We start from the raw sequence: 14,238 nt of genomic DNA on the forward strand, positions 1-14,238 counted from the left end.
GGATTGCGCTACAAACGTAACTTCTTTGGGTGAAAATTGAATCGGTTGGTTGTGATTAATTTCCTCTTGCATATGTTTCAACGTTCTTCGTGTGTTATTTTATGAATGCAGAGTTGTATGCAGTCTCCCAATCTTGGCTCCATATTTGATGTGTTCTGTAAGATTACAATCTCACATTTTCACAATCCTAAATAGGGCACCAGTTTACTTATGAATCAAGTTTAATATGCTGTAATTTCAATGATCAATGTGAAAATAAATTTCCAAATATAAACTGATTTATTTCTTTTTATTTAAATTCTCTTTTATATATATATATATATATATATATATATATATATATATATATATATATCACTGGTGGTCATATGACTATTAAAAGATTATAATTAATGTTAGTCTGGTTGGGAATTTGGTAAGCTAGACTGGATACCTGGTGAAACAGTTGCGTAGTAATGCAAGGTTAACTTCCTCAGATAGCTCACAGGTTTTAACCCACTTTTATGGTCTTGAATGTCAGCACTGCTTTCAGAATAAATTATTGCAACAACTTTACACATAACAACATTACACATGGCGACCCTGTTCTGTGATTCCGCAAGACTCTGGAATCTCTGAAATGTTAGATTGCGAGCGTTGTATAATCTTAATGTTTTTTCCCTGTAGCGCTCAAACAACTTCTGCGTTGTTTCTGAGCAGACTTTCAAAAGATTCACGGCGTTGTTGAGCGGCGTTGCGTTGTTTGTCTAGTTTTGTTTTCTATATTTGTGTGTTTTATGTGTGTGTGTATTTTTTTTCGCTTGTAAATTGCACTGACTTCGATCAAAGACATAAATTTGTTTTGTGTGTGAAAAAGTGCGTTCTAGATTGGGTACCTTTCGTGTGACTGTCGTAATTTTTGGGGGATACATTTATTTTGACTGGTGTGTTGCGTACCGGGTATAAATTGAACTAATGCAGACACGTAACCAAGCTAAAAGTAGGCGGTCCAACAACTTAAGCAATATGGACCAAGGGGATAATTTGATTTCGAATATTAACGCGTCGGACGGTTCCGAAAATGCATTGGGGAATACTTCAGAGGAAATGCAATACAGGACGAACGGGCTCACATCAGAGCCAGAAATTAATTTGCCTCCAACTAACCAAATTGATTTGGCAGAACTCATGAAAGCCTTATTGCAACAAAATGAAGAAAACGCAGAGAAATCTGAAAAATCGATCCAAGAGCTAGGCAAACAAATAGACGAAAAACTAATCCAGCAGACAAATAAAGTCGACAAGTCGATGCAGAAAGTGTCCGATGATATCTCACAAAGAATAAACAATCTGGCATGTGAAATAAAAAGTGATATTATGAAAGAATTAGACCGTACACTTGAACAAATCGATGATCGACTGCAAGCCTTAGAATAAGGCAAGCGGAGTCGCGATGCGGAATCGAAAGAGAGCGAGGAAAAGCTACTTAGGAATTTCCAAGCGTTGAGAGAGAAATTCCAAAGGGAACGCCAGCAGGTACTCTCCAGGGTTCAGGAGGCGGAAACGCATTGTCCCGCGTCCGTTAGCAACACAGTAGCGGACAACAGTCAAGCGATTCATGCACTCGAACAGCAAGTAGAACAATTGAAGCAAACTGGGGCGGAGGACAACAGACAAATACACGATAAGATTGTGGCATTAGCAGACATCGTAAGCACGATGAAGGTGACGGAGAGCGATAACAATACTACACTGGTTGTGGTCACAGAGACTGAAGAAGTGCGTTCGCTTCTTAGATTTCAGAAGGGACAGTTCGAAGTGAACAGGCGGCAAGAAGCTGTAACAGGTGAATTACAAGAACGCGTGGCGCATCTGGAAAGCCACAAGGGGTGTGATTCCGAACTCGCCAATAGCACTAAAAATAGCTGTACGAACAGTGCAGAGAGGGACTCCGGCCACGAGGGAGATTTTGACGACAGGGAAGAATGTATTTTAAGTGGCAGGCATGAGAAAAATAGTAACATTCAAGGGCCTCGCCGGGAGGAAATGCGGGGATTTGATTTCAAATATTTCCTTACGGTGAGAAAGTTTGAGATATTTCGAAATTCGCAAAAAGGAATACATCCACGAGCATGGCTCGAGCAATTTGAGTTCTGTCTTCCCCCCGACTGGGCAAGTTCACGTAAGATAGAATATATGTGTGGCTATTTGGAAGGCGAACCGGCGATTCGCATGAGGTCGGCAGCGCGTCACTGCAACTCCACTCTGGAGTTTCGACAAGCCTTTCTGTCCGCCTATTGGTCGGAAGCGGCACAAGATAGGGTCAAGCATGGCATAATTATCCTGCCAAATTTGAACCAGTCTGGTTACGGCAGCCCAGCACGCCTATCACATGCTGCAGGTAAATCAATTTCTATACGACCCATACGGGCCTGCGGAACTAATTAGGATATGCATCACCAAATTGCCGATGCACTTGCGCCACGTCATTCTTGCGGGACGATGCAAAGAGGACGTGGAAACGTTTAAGACACTTATCCAAGAGTTGGAATACAATACAGGAGAATGCCCGCCTAATCAGGCACAAAGTTATTACGGGGCACAGCAGCTTGATCGCAGTCGTGGCCGTAGTACTGATCAACGGCGTGACTGGTCGACACAACGCGAACGGAACAATAATCGGGACTGGCCGTATAGAAACCGGGGTAACAGTCGCGAACACAGATGGAACAATGGAAATGATCGAGGACGTGGACAAGATCGTGAACGCTACAGGTACGGCAACCAGAATCGATACTACGATGAACACGGTGGGAATAGGATTGTAGGCGGAGCACCACATGATGACGAAATTCGGCCGGCCAACCCTAGACATAATCCAGCAAATTGAAATGAACAAAACCGGCAATGACAAATGATCAGCGCAGAAGGCGCCCAATCGGAACAAATGAGTGACATGGCAAATGAGTACATAGGGTGTATAGAGAGGAGAATGAATTGATTGGGTTACATTTGTGACATATGCATTTTGAATAATATGTTGGTAAAAATAATGATATAGATGTTTCTATGTGATTGATTGAAGTGATGTTTGTGGTATTTTTCCTTTGTGCAATTAGGATTTAGGTTGGTTCAAATGTGAAGATAAAAGGTTTCTTTGTGAACAAGTGAAACGCTGTTTATGGTTTTTTGTGTAAATTGAAAAGAGTGCTCCTGAGGGAAGCAAGGTCTGTGTTGAATTAATGCAAAACTCAGGGGAATATCCGATCTGTGGGTACTATGGGTCTGGCAAACCCAGGTCCCCAGCTGTTTCTTGTTTCCGATTTTCTGCTTTCAGTGCTACTATCTATCTATTACTATTCTATATCTGTCAGTATAAATGAGGATATCTTACTATAGTATGCGTGCTGTATGAATATTTTAAAATAGGAGAACTCTGAGAAAGGAATGAGTAAGTTTAGAATCTTGAAAACAGGATGCAATAATACGATTGTTTAACCATTGGCTTCCCAATATGCGATGATATGTTAATACTGATGATATATGTCTTTTTTGTTCTTTATAGCTGAGTATGTGAAGTGCTGTCTGTGGATTTCGTCAGTATATTGATTCCCTTCAAGGTGAAAGAAGAATTGTGGTTTGTGTGATTTACGTGGCCCTGAAATATTATTGTGGTAGTCAAATACGAGCAGTTTTTCAGCAAATGGAGAATGGAACAGAAATATGGACGCTTTTTGTAGTCTCGACTGATGTTGAGCCAGAGCCTGAAAAATTATTCTGCTTTAATACCTGTCCTAGAAAAGTGACGTTTATGCGTTTTGCTGATACTGTGAGCATTACAGCTTACTGTTTTCGCTGGTGTGGGATGCACTGCAGCCTATATGAGTTGAACTGAAGAAATGTCCCTCTTGAAGGTAGAGGAAGGTTAAATAATTTTGATTATGGGACCGAAGAAAGCTTGGTTTAATGTAATAAGGATGAAGCAAAACATTTGTCATTTAAACTACAGGAGGGTTCGGATCTTTTGTGTCTGTTGTAAGTTCAATATGTTAAGATGAAACTGTTTTACAGAATAGAGGTGACCACAATTTTGCCATTCATGAGAAATGAATCCAGAATGACCACCACAGGCGAAATAACTGATTCCCAGCGAAAGGTAACTTAAAGAAGGAACGAAATGGGTAAGAAAATGTAGTATAACCTGTATAATGAAGACATTTTTACCCTTCTCAGAGTCTTCTGTGTGATTAATTCTTGTGATAACGTAATTTTAGATGAAATTGTCTTACTGTTTTATGTATAAACATATGAGTATGATATATGTATAATTGAGAGTCTCTTATCAGGTGTGTCAACTGGTATAAATGTTTTGGCGTGCAAATAACCATTGTTCTTTTTACCATGTATGTTTAAGGAAAGTTTCTCCATATTTATCATGTGACAAGAGATATGCCACGAGCGTCAAGAAGAGGACGAATTAGAACAATGTTGTAGTGGTATAAACACTGTGTTGAAGTAGCATTGAAGTAGCTTGTTGGATTAACTAGTAGTAGATTGAAGTAGAATTTTGAGTAATACATGTTTATGGGTAGTTAGTTTGTAGTATAGACAACAGGTGTGCATGTGTGTGTGTGTAAATAACATGTGAACCCTATGCTGTCCTAGACAACAGGTGTGCATGTGTGTGTGTGTAAATAACATAACATGTGAACCCTATGCTGTCCTGACCTATACTTGCACAAGGCATAATCCTATTCATTTTAGTGAATTAATAAGTAGCATTTGATTTATTAAAACGCAAGTGAACCACATTAGTGATGTGGATTTAGGTATTATATTGTCAGTTCATTTAATTTTATTTTTATAGTGTCAATTCATTTCACTTTTATTTTTTTATATTCTCAAGTCATTTAACATTTATTTTTATATTGTCGATTCATGCAAATTTTTTTTGCAAAAAAAAAGTAAGTCTCACTTTTGTTCTTAAAAATTGTGAAAGACAATACTAAGCGGTATTATGTATGACATTTTGTAATCACATAACTATGATGAATAATTTCTGTGACTGCAGTTGAGAACGTGAAAACGAACCGGCCAAACTCTTACGAGACAGCGGGAGCAGTGAGGAGGAGGACTAGTTGTAAACAGGCGGGTTTCCCAGCAGGACACACGACATTCATTACGCCAGAGATTGCAATTGTGTGCAGCAAATGCTGGCCACCACATTGAACATCTATTGGCCTGACATGTCGGGACACACACTATTCCACTCCGTAATTGAAAACGGAAACCACGTGTGTACGTGTACCTCACCCCTCATGGTAATGTGAATGTGCGTCAGTGATAAAGACCAATAAAAAGGTGTTAGCATGTGGACGTAATGTGCTGTTCCAGTCTCTTCTGTACCTAAGGTCCATCACCGTTCCCTTTGGATCCCTACGTAATTCGGTGCTCTCCGATACACACGATCGAACAGCGGAGGAGTGGTACTCAAGCGTCAACTTTAGGTTACAATATCTCCGGATGTAATTAACATTTTACAATGCAACAAACGGCACTGATTACGTATTTGCTTATATGTTCAGATGTGCTAACAAAACTAACGGGGTTCCATTTTAAAAAACGTAGGTTTGTGTTAAAAAACATACTTCCGTGCATTTTTTAATGGTTTGTATTAACCAATTACACTAGCCCCTCTCCTCACGTTCGGTCTGTAGAATCGATTCGTCAGTGTTTGATGTAGTTTAAGAAATATATCCAGCGGTAATGTTAGGTGACTCACCCTGTATATATATATCACCGGTTGTCGTATGACTATTAAAAGATTATAATTAACGTTAGTCTGGTTGGGAATTTGGTAAGCTAGACTGGATACCTGGTGAAACAGTTGCGCAGTAATGCGAGGTTAACTTCCTCAGATAGCTCACAGATTTTAACCCACTTTTATGGTCTTGAATGTCAGCACCGCTTTCAGAACAAATTAATGCAACAACATTACAACATCACTGTTTGGTCCCCTTCCCTGATACAAATCAACCAACCAACTCAGCGAAGTGATCGTCAGCCATCTTTGAGTATTTCCATAAAACCCAAATGTTTCATCTAAAATCTTAAATGCTTTATATTTTAAGTTAGACACTAGATTGCCAATAATGACATAAAATACGAATAAAGCCTTTGGATCCCCACCTGTCACTTCATTCCTCGTTTCATAATGAAATTATTTCCTCTTCTTAGTGCTCAGTTCTGGAAATTCAGAACTGAAATAATTGCACTGGCAACAACTTCAGATCAAGGGGAATTGTCTCAATATTCGACAAGCTATGTCAATTTATTCAATAAGCACTCAGTGTCCTACCTCAACATCAGTGGTAGTATTTCGAGCTTGTAATAATTGCTTCTGTAGTCAATTGGTTCTAACAGCTTAAGCTAAATCGATGCCATGATTAAACACTTGAATGATCTCACATAATCCAAAATAAGCCGTACCACAGAACGTGTTTCAGTTGACAAATTTAACTTACTGAGAGTCTCAACAGCAATGGCAATCTTATCCAAGTAAGCTGCAACTGGCGTTGCAGCATCAACCTGAGCACTCCAACGGTTATCAGACATAAAGAATAAAGAACTTTCAACACACTCTTTCAGAAGTGTTACCATCGTTGTGGACTGCTACTGAAAAAGTTGTAAAGAATATAAAGGTAGGCTTCCGCGGCCATTGTCACTCTCAATAAAAATTTTCTGGTGTTTGTGAGCGCAATACCAATATGTAAAACTACTGACGTTTCAGTCAGTTGCGAGTGACCTTTTTCAGGGTGTTTTTGTTTACTGCCGAATGAGAAAACTTTGTTTCTTATATACCTGCAGACGTGGCTGTTATCTAATTCTGATAGGCTGTTAAGGATGAAGGAAGGGGGGGGGGATATTAGAAGTTGATTATTGGTGTTTTTATTATTGCTTTTTACTGGCGGAAAAGCGACGTTCTGATTGGTGTTTGCATTGCTGCTTGTGATTGTTGGAGATCGGCGAATGGAAAACAAGGTGGCAGTTGTGACGTGGCGTTGTTTTCCTACACGCAACAAGCGGCTACAAGGGTAGCAGGGGTTGTGTGGCGTGGGCTGGGCGGTTTTTTAGGTTAGATGGCCTTGGGCAAGTACAGAAAGGGCAACAGCCTCAACGGGTGCGGGGCAAAGTCAGGACATGCGGGGACCAAGCAGCAATCGGAATTGTAATTGTCAACTGTCGAAGCTGCGTTGGTAAACTACCGGAACTTCAAGCGCTGATAGAAAGCACCGAAGCTGAAATCGTTATAGGTACAGAAAGCTGGCTGAAGCCAGAGATAAATTCTGCCGAAATTTTTACAAAGGTACAGACGGTGTTTAGAAAGGATAGATTGCATGCAACCGGTGGTGGAGTGTTCGTCGCTGTTAGTAGTAGTTTATCCTGTAGTGAAGTAGAAGTGGATAGTTCCTGTGAATTATTATGGGTGGAGGCTACACTCAACAATCGAGCTAGGTTAATAATTGGCTCCTCTTACCGACCTCCCGACTCAGCAGCATTAGTGGCAGAACAACTGAGAGAAAATTTGGAATACACTTCACATAAATTTTCTCAGCATGTTATAGTCTTAGGTGGAGATTTCAATTTACCAGATATAGACTGGGACACTCAGATGTTTAGGAAGGGTGATAGGGACAGAGCATCGAGTGACTTATACTGAGTGCACTATCCGAAAATTACCTCGAGCAATTAAACAGAGAACCGACTCGTGGAGATAACATCTTGGACCTACTGATAACAAACAGACCCGAACTTTTCGACTCTTTAAGTGCAGAACAGGGAATCAGTGATCATAAGGCCGTTGCAGCATCCCTGAATATGGAAGATAACAGGAATATAAAAAAAGGGAGGAAGGTTTATCTGTTTAGCAAGAGTAATAGAAGGCAGATTTCAGACTACCTAACAGATCAAAACGAAAATTTCTGTTCCGACACTGACAATGTTGAGTGTTTATGGGAAAAGTTCAAGGCAATCGTAAAATGCGTTTTAGACAGGTACGTGCCGAGTAAAACTGTGAGGGACGGGAAAAACCCACCGTGGTACAACAACAAAGTTAGGAAACTACTGCGAAAGCAAAGAGAGCTTCACTCCAAGTTTAAACGCAGCCAAAACCTCTCAGACAAACAGAAGCTAAACGATGTCAAAGTTAGCGTAAGGAGGGCTATGCGTGAAGCGTTCAGTGAATTCGAAAGTAAAATTCTATGTACCGACTTGACAGAAAATCCTAGGAAGTTCTGGTCTTACGTTAAATCAGTAAGTGGCTCGAAACAGCGTATCTAGACACTCCGGGATGATGATGGCATTGAAGCAGAGGATGACACGCGTAAAGCTGAAATACTAAACACCTTTTTCCAAAGCTGTTTCACAGAGGAAGACCGCACTGCAATTCCTTCTCTAAATCCTCGCACAAACGAAAAAATGGCTGACATCGAAATAAGTGTCCAAGGAATAGAAAAGCAACTGGAATCACTCAATAGAGGGAAGTCCACTAGACCTGACGGGATACCAATTCGAGTCTACACAGAGTACGCGAAAGAACTTGCCCCCCTTCTAACAGCCGTGTACCGCAAGTCTCTAGAGGAACGGAGGGTTCCAAATGATTGGAAAAGAGCACAGGTAGTCCCAGTCTTCAAGAAGGGTCGTCGAGCAGTTGCGCAAAACTATAGACCTATATCTCTGACGTCGATCCGTTGTAGAATTTTAGAACATGCTTTTTGCTCGAGTATCATGTCGTTTCTGGAAACCCAGAATCTACTATGTAGGAATCAACATGGATTCCGGAAACAGCGATCGTGTGAGACCCAACTCGCTTTATTTGTTCATGAGACCCAGAAAATATTAGATACAGGCTCCTAGGTAGATGCTATTTTTCTTGACTTCCGGAAGGCGTTCGATACAGTTCCACACTGTCGCCTGATAAACAAAGTAAGAGCCTACGGAATATCAGACCAGCTGTGTGGCTGTATTGAAGAGTTTCTAGCAAACATAACACAGCATGTTGTTATCAACGGAGAGACGTCTACAGACGTTATAGTAACCTCTGGCGTGCCACAGGGGAGTGTTATGGGACCATTGCTTTTCACAATATATATAAATGATCTAGTAGATAGTGTCGGAAGTTCCATGTGGCTTTTCGCGGATGATGCTGTAGTATACAGAGAAGTTGCAGCATTAGAAAATAGTAGCGAAATGCAGGAAGATCTGCAGCGGATAGGCACTTGGTGCAGGGAGTGGCAACTGTCCCTTAACATAGACAAATGTAATGTATTGCGAATACATATAAAGAAGGATCCTTTATTGTATGATTATATGATAGCGGAACAAACACTGGTAGCAGTTACTTCTGTAAAATATCTGGGAGTATGCGTGCGGAACGATTTGAAGTGGAATGATCATACAAAATTAATTGTTGGTAAGGCGGGTACCAGGTTGAGATTCATTGGGAGAGTGCTTAGAAAATGTAGTCCATCAACAAAGGAGGTGGCTTACAAAACTCTCGTTCGACCTATACTTGAGTATTGCTCATCAGTGTGGGATCCGTACCAGATCGGTTTGACGGAGGAGATAGAGAAGATCCAAAGAAGAGCGGCGCGTTTCGTCACAGGGTTATTTGGTAACCGTGATAGCGTTACGGAGATGTTTAATAAACTCAAGTGGCAGACTCTGCAAGAGAGGCGCTCTGCATCGCGGTGTAGAATGCTCGCCAGGTTTCGAGAGGGTGCGTTTCTGGATGAGGTATCGAATATATTGCTTCCCCCTACTTATACCTCCCGAGGAGATCACGAATGTAAAATTAGAGAGATTAGAGCGCGCACGGAGGCTTTCAGACAGTCGTTCTTCCCGCGATCCATACGCGACTGGAACAGGAAAGGGAGGTAATGACAGTGGCACGTAAAATGCCCTCCGCCACACACCATTGGGTGGCTTGCGGAGTATAAATGTAGATGTAGATGTACTTTCTAACGCCGGCTGAGGCGCGCCGGTACTGATGTAGAGTCGTGAACAAAACGAGCGAGACCCCTCGCCTTTTCGTTATGCTGATCCGCACAGCGTAACAGGCAAGGCGACGAAGTGCTACCAATTTACTATGCACAGGCGTGAAATTGAAAAGCTATTCGAACTTTGTCAGACTGATTCCAATCATGTGTAAGACTATATTAATGCTGATTTGTGTGTTAAACACAACACGTAAATATAAGGTATAAATGAAAGAGGAAACGCTAATTAGTATGAACTGTACTAATAAAAAGGAATTTCAGCTTATCGAGATAACATAACTGTTTTAGTAAGACAAAGTGCCCCAAATCGATACGAATTAGCAAAATATTATGCGCATTCGGCCGCGAACGGTCTGTGTCAAGGTTCAGACCAGTCATACTGGATTACCATTGCTGACCTACCATGAAAGTGTGCAAATTCAGCAATGCGTTAAGATTCATAAGGAAATGCAGTAAAAATCATTCAGTGCCACACTGAAGTCAATTCAGTTATTGCCAGAAGCGGAAAAAGTAGGCAGTAACGACTATGAAATTCTACAAGAGTATCATATGGACATCCACAGGACGTCAGTACAGGATAAAGGTACTGGGGCACGAGAATTTCTTAAAATTACTTTACTGATAGTCTATCTGCCTAAATCTAGATTAGAACGGAAAACAAACTAGACCTCCCTTCCAGTAGTAAACACCTTTCACTATGCTAGCAGACATCCCAGGCAAACAACCCTCTATTATTACCCCAGACATGATTAAGCCAGCAACATACTTTTGTGGGGAAGGCAAACGACAGACTGCGTTTTATTGGCCACACTCTAAGAATACGCAACAGGTATACTGAAAACACTGCCTACACTACGTTTGTCCGTCCACTGCTATAGTATTCCTGCGCGGTATGGGATCCTTGACAGACGTGATTGACGGTGCACGCAAAATACGTCCAAGGAACGGTAGCACGATTCGTAATGTCAAGAAATAGGCGAGAGAGAGTCCCAGATTTGATAAGCGAATTGGGGTGACATTCATGAAACCAAAAGAGTTTTTCTTTGCCGCGAGATCTTTTCACGAAATTTAGATCACCAACATCTGTTCTGAATGTCAAAACATTATTTCCTCGTGAACTTACACAGGAAGAAATGACCATAATAATAGTGTGATTCAGGGCTGTTAAGGAGTGGGACGGTAGAGAAATATTCCGAAGGTGGTTCGATGAATCCTCTGCCAGGCACGTAAGTCTGGATTGCAAAGAAATCCTGTAGATGTAGTCATGTAGACGTAACAACGAAAGTATGTTGTAATTGCGACGTGTGAGTTACATTTGATTTGAACATCGAAGTTCTTTGCTGTTTATTGATTCTTTCTTCATTATTTTCAGCTATATACAAACACCTAGGTGCGTTAAATTGATACTGAAATAAAAGACCAATAACAATAAATTCTTAACTACTTGTTATGGTACTCCAGTATCTGCCAGCGTCCTTAGAAGTGGATACCGCATACGACGTTCCTAGGTTGTTTATAAGTGGATATTGCAGACGACTTCAAACAAAATTTGAATCTAGCATCGTAAAAGTTCCCTGATAAAACGATCTGAGTTGCTGGCGAATACAGTTTATCCTCACTAGGCAGTATATATTATAATTATACACGAGGTAAAAAAGGTTTCGCCGGGTGCGGTGGTCGAGCGGTTCTAGGCGCTTCAGTAACGAACCGCGCGGCTGCTTCAGTCACAGGTTGGAATCCTACCTCGGGCATGGACGTGTGTGATTTCCTTAGGTTAGGTAGATGTAAGTAGTTCTAGGTATAGGGGACTGATGAACTAAGCAGTTTGGTCACATAGTTCTTAGAGCCATTTTTTGACCTTTCGCGTAAATTTTCTTTACATAAAGGGCCGTATCATCAGATTGCGTTGACATAGCTCACATTTTTACACCACCAAGGGACAATATACCGCAGGAAGTGCGATATATTTCCGCTTATTATGTCTACCCGTACTCGAAGTAACCGGGTGTTAAGGGTTGGTAGACAGATAGCCGGTCAAGAAAGTGAGACTAGTAGGGTTCCATTTTTACCGATTTAGGTGACGAAATCCTAACAACGAAAATAGCTACGACAGTTACTGAAGATCAGTGCCGCATAAATAAACGCTTTCGATCCAAGTCACGTTTACAGGAATGCAAATAAAATCCATTTGCCTATACACGTGGTTATCCAGATCCCAGTATTAATGCCACCGCGTTTTAGAAGTGCGAGCGTTCCCACTGGTAGCTTGCTTAAGAAACAGTTCGGCTAATGAATGTTTTCTGGCTGTGGAGAATTCGAAACATTGTAGAATACGTTTGGCAGCTATGTCACCGATTATTTCCTGGGGTGGTGCAGAATTATCCTACTAAATTTACTCGCTAATAACAGTATTTTGATGTTTCGATAAACATCCCCAGTGATTGTCATATGAGCGGTGACATAAAGGTAAAAATTCATGTTTTTGAGTCCATAAAGCTCTATGCAACAGAAACTGCAGATCATTTTGCCATTTTCATTGCGAAATTGCCGGCTTTATCATGTTTGGGGTAATAATAGAGGGCTGTTTGCCTGGGTTGTCTGCTAGCTTAGTGAAAGGTGTTTACTACTGGAAGGGAGGTCTGGTTTGTTTTCGGTTCTAATCTCGATGGAGGCAGATAGACTTTCAGTAAAGTAATTTCAAGAAATTCTCGCGCCCCCAATACGTTTTATTGCTATCTTTATTCTGTACTGGTGCCCTGTGGATGTCAATATGAAACTCTATAGAAGTTCATACTCGTTACTGCCTACTTTTTCCGTTTCCGTCAGTAATTGAACTGACTTCAGTGTGGCACTGAATGATTTTTACTGCATTTCGTTATGAATCTTCACGCGTTGCTGAATTTGCGTACTTTCATGGTAGGTCAGCAACGGTACTCCAGTATGACTGGTCTGAACCTTGACACAGACCGTTTCGCAGCCGAATGCGCATAATACTTTGCTAATTCGTATCGATTTGGGGTACTTTGTCTTACTAAAACAGTTATGTTATCTCGATAAGCTGAAATTCATTTTTATTAGTACAGTTGATACTAATTAGTGTTTCTTCTTTCATTTATATCTTATATTTACGTGTTGTGTTTAACACACAAATCAACATTGATATAATCTTACACATGATTGGAAACAGTTTGACAAATTTCGGATAGTTTTTCAATTTCACGCCTGTGCATAGTATGTTGGTAGCACTTCTTCGCCTTGCCTGTTATGCTGTGTAGCAGACTTTAAAGCTGTGCGGATCAGCATAACGAAAAGGCGAGGGGCCTCGCTCGTTTTGTCCACGAGTGTACCTACGGCCGCTGCGGTATCCCGCGCGCCTGTGTGTATAGCTTCACGTGAGCTGTCGTCCTGCAACGCTGTAATTGCTGGTAGCCAAGACGTCGGAAGTCGATATCTGTCTTCTCTCTTCACATTGGCGGGTCGCTTGGCTATTTCTATTGCCTCTCTAGTCTTCCTCCTGAAAGTAAGAAGCTGTTTTGCTAGTACGCGAGCTTCACCAAAATCAATCTGTTTGCCGCACTCATCCTGGTAGTCTGCCACCACTGACTTGGTGTGTTGTCTTAGTCGGATACATCTTTCGTGTTCAGATATCCTTGTGCTGATGGGCCGCCCCATCTCGCCTACATACACTACTCCACATTCGCACCTGATTTCGTAAACTCTAGTAGCATGTGGTTTGTCAACTGCGTCTTTCGTTGGGCGAAGAACATCTTTTACTCTGTTGCTACTTTGAAAGATCGGCTTGATGCATGCTTGGGGGATAATTTTGACCGCCCGTTGAACATCTGGTAATAGAGCGATGTTTTGTGCTTCCTCCTGCTCTCCTCTATTGCCTTAATTCTTTGTCGCCATAGTTTTATCTATTAGTTTTATCCCATAACCACTGGCAACAAAAATGGTCGAAACGTGGGTAGTTTTACATATTGACAATGCTGTCACAAATCCAGAAAAATGTTATGGAAAGTTGTAAAGAAGTTGAATCACTCTGAAAAAGTATCTGCTTTATGACAACTCTCGTGCATAAACTCAATATAATGCTATCACAAGTACACATGGAAAATTTTGCAGGAAGATTGCACTGAAGAAAATGTAACTGAACTGCTTTGTAAGATTCTCTACTATTCCTTCGGTTATCATAAGCTTG

This window comes from Schistocerca serialis, chromosome 3, assembly GCF_023864345.2.
Source record: "Schistocerca serialis cubense isolate TAMUIC-IGC-003099 chromosome 3, iqSchSeri2.2, whole genome shotgun sequence".
NCBI classification, from domain to species: Eukaryota; Metazoa; Arthropoda; class Insecta; order Orthoptera; family Acrididae; genus Schistocerca; species Schistocerca serialis.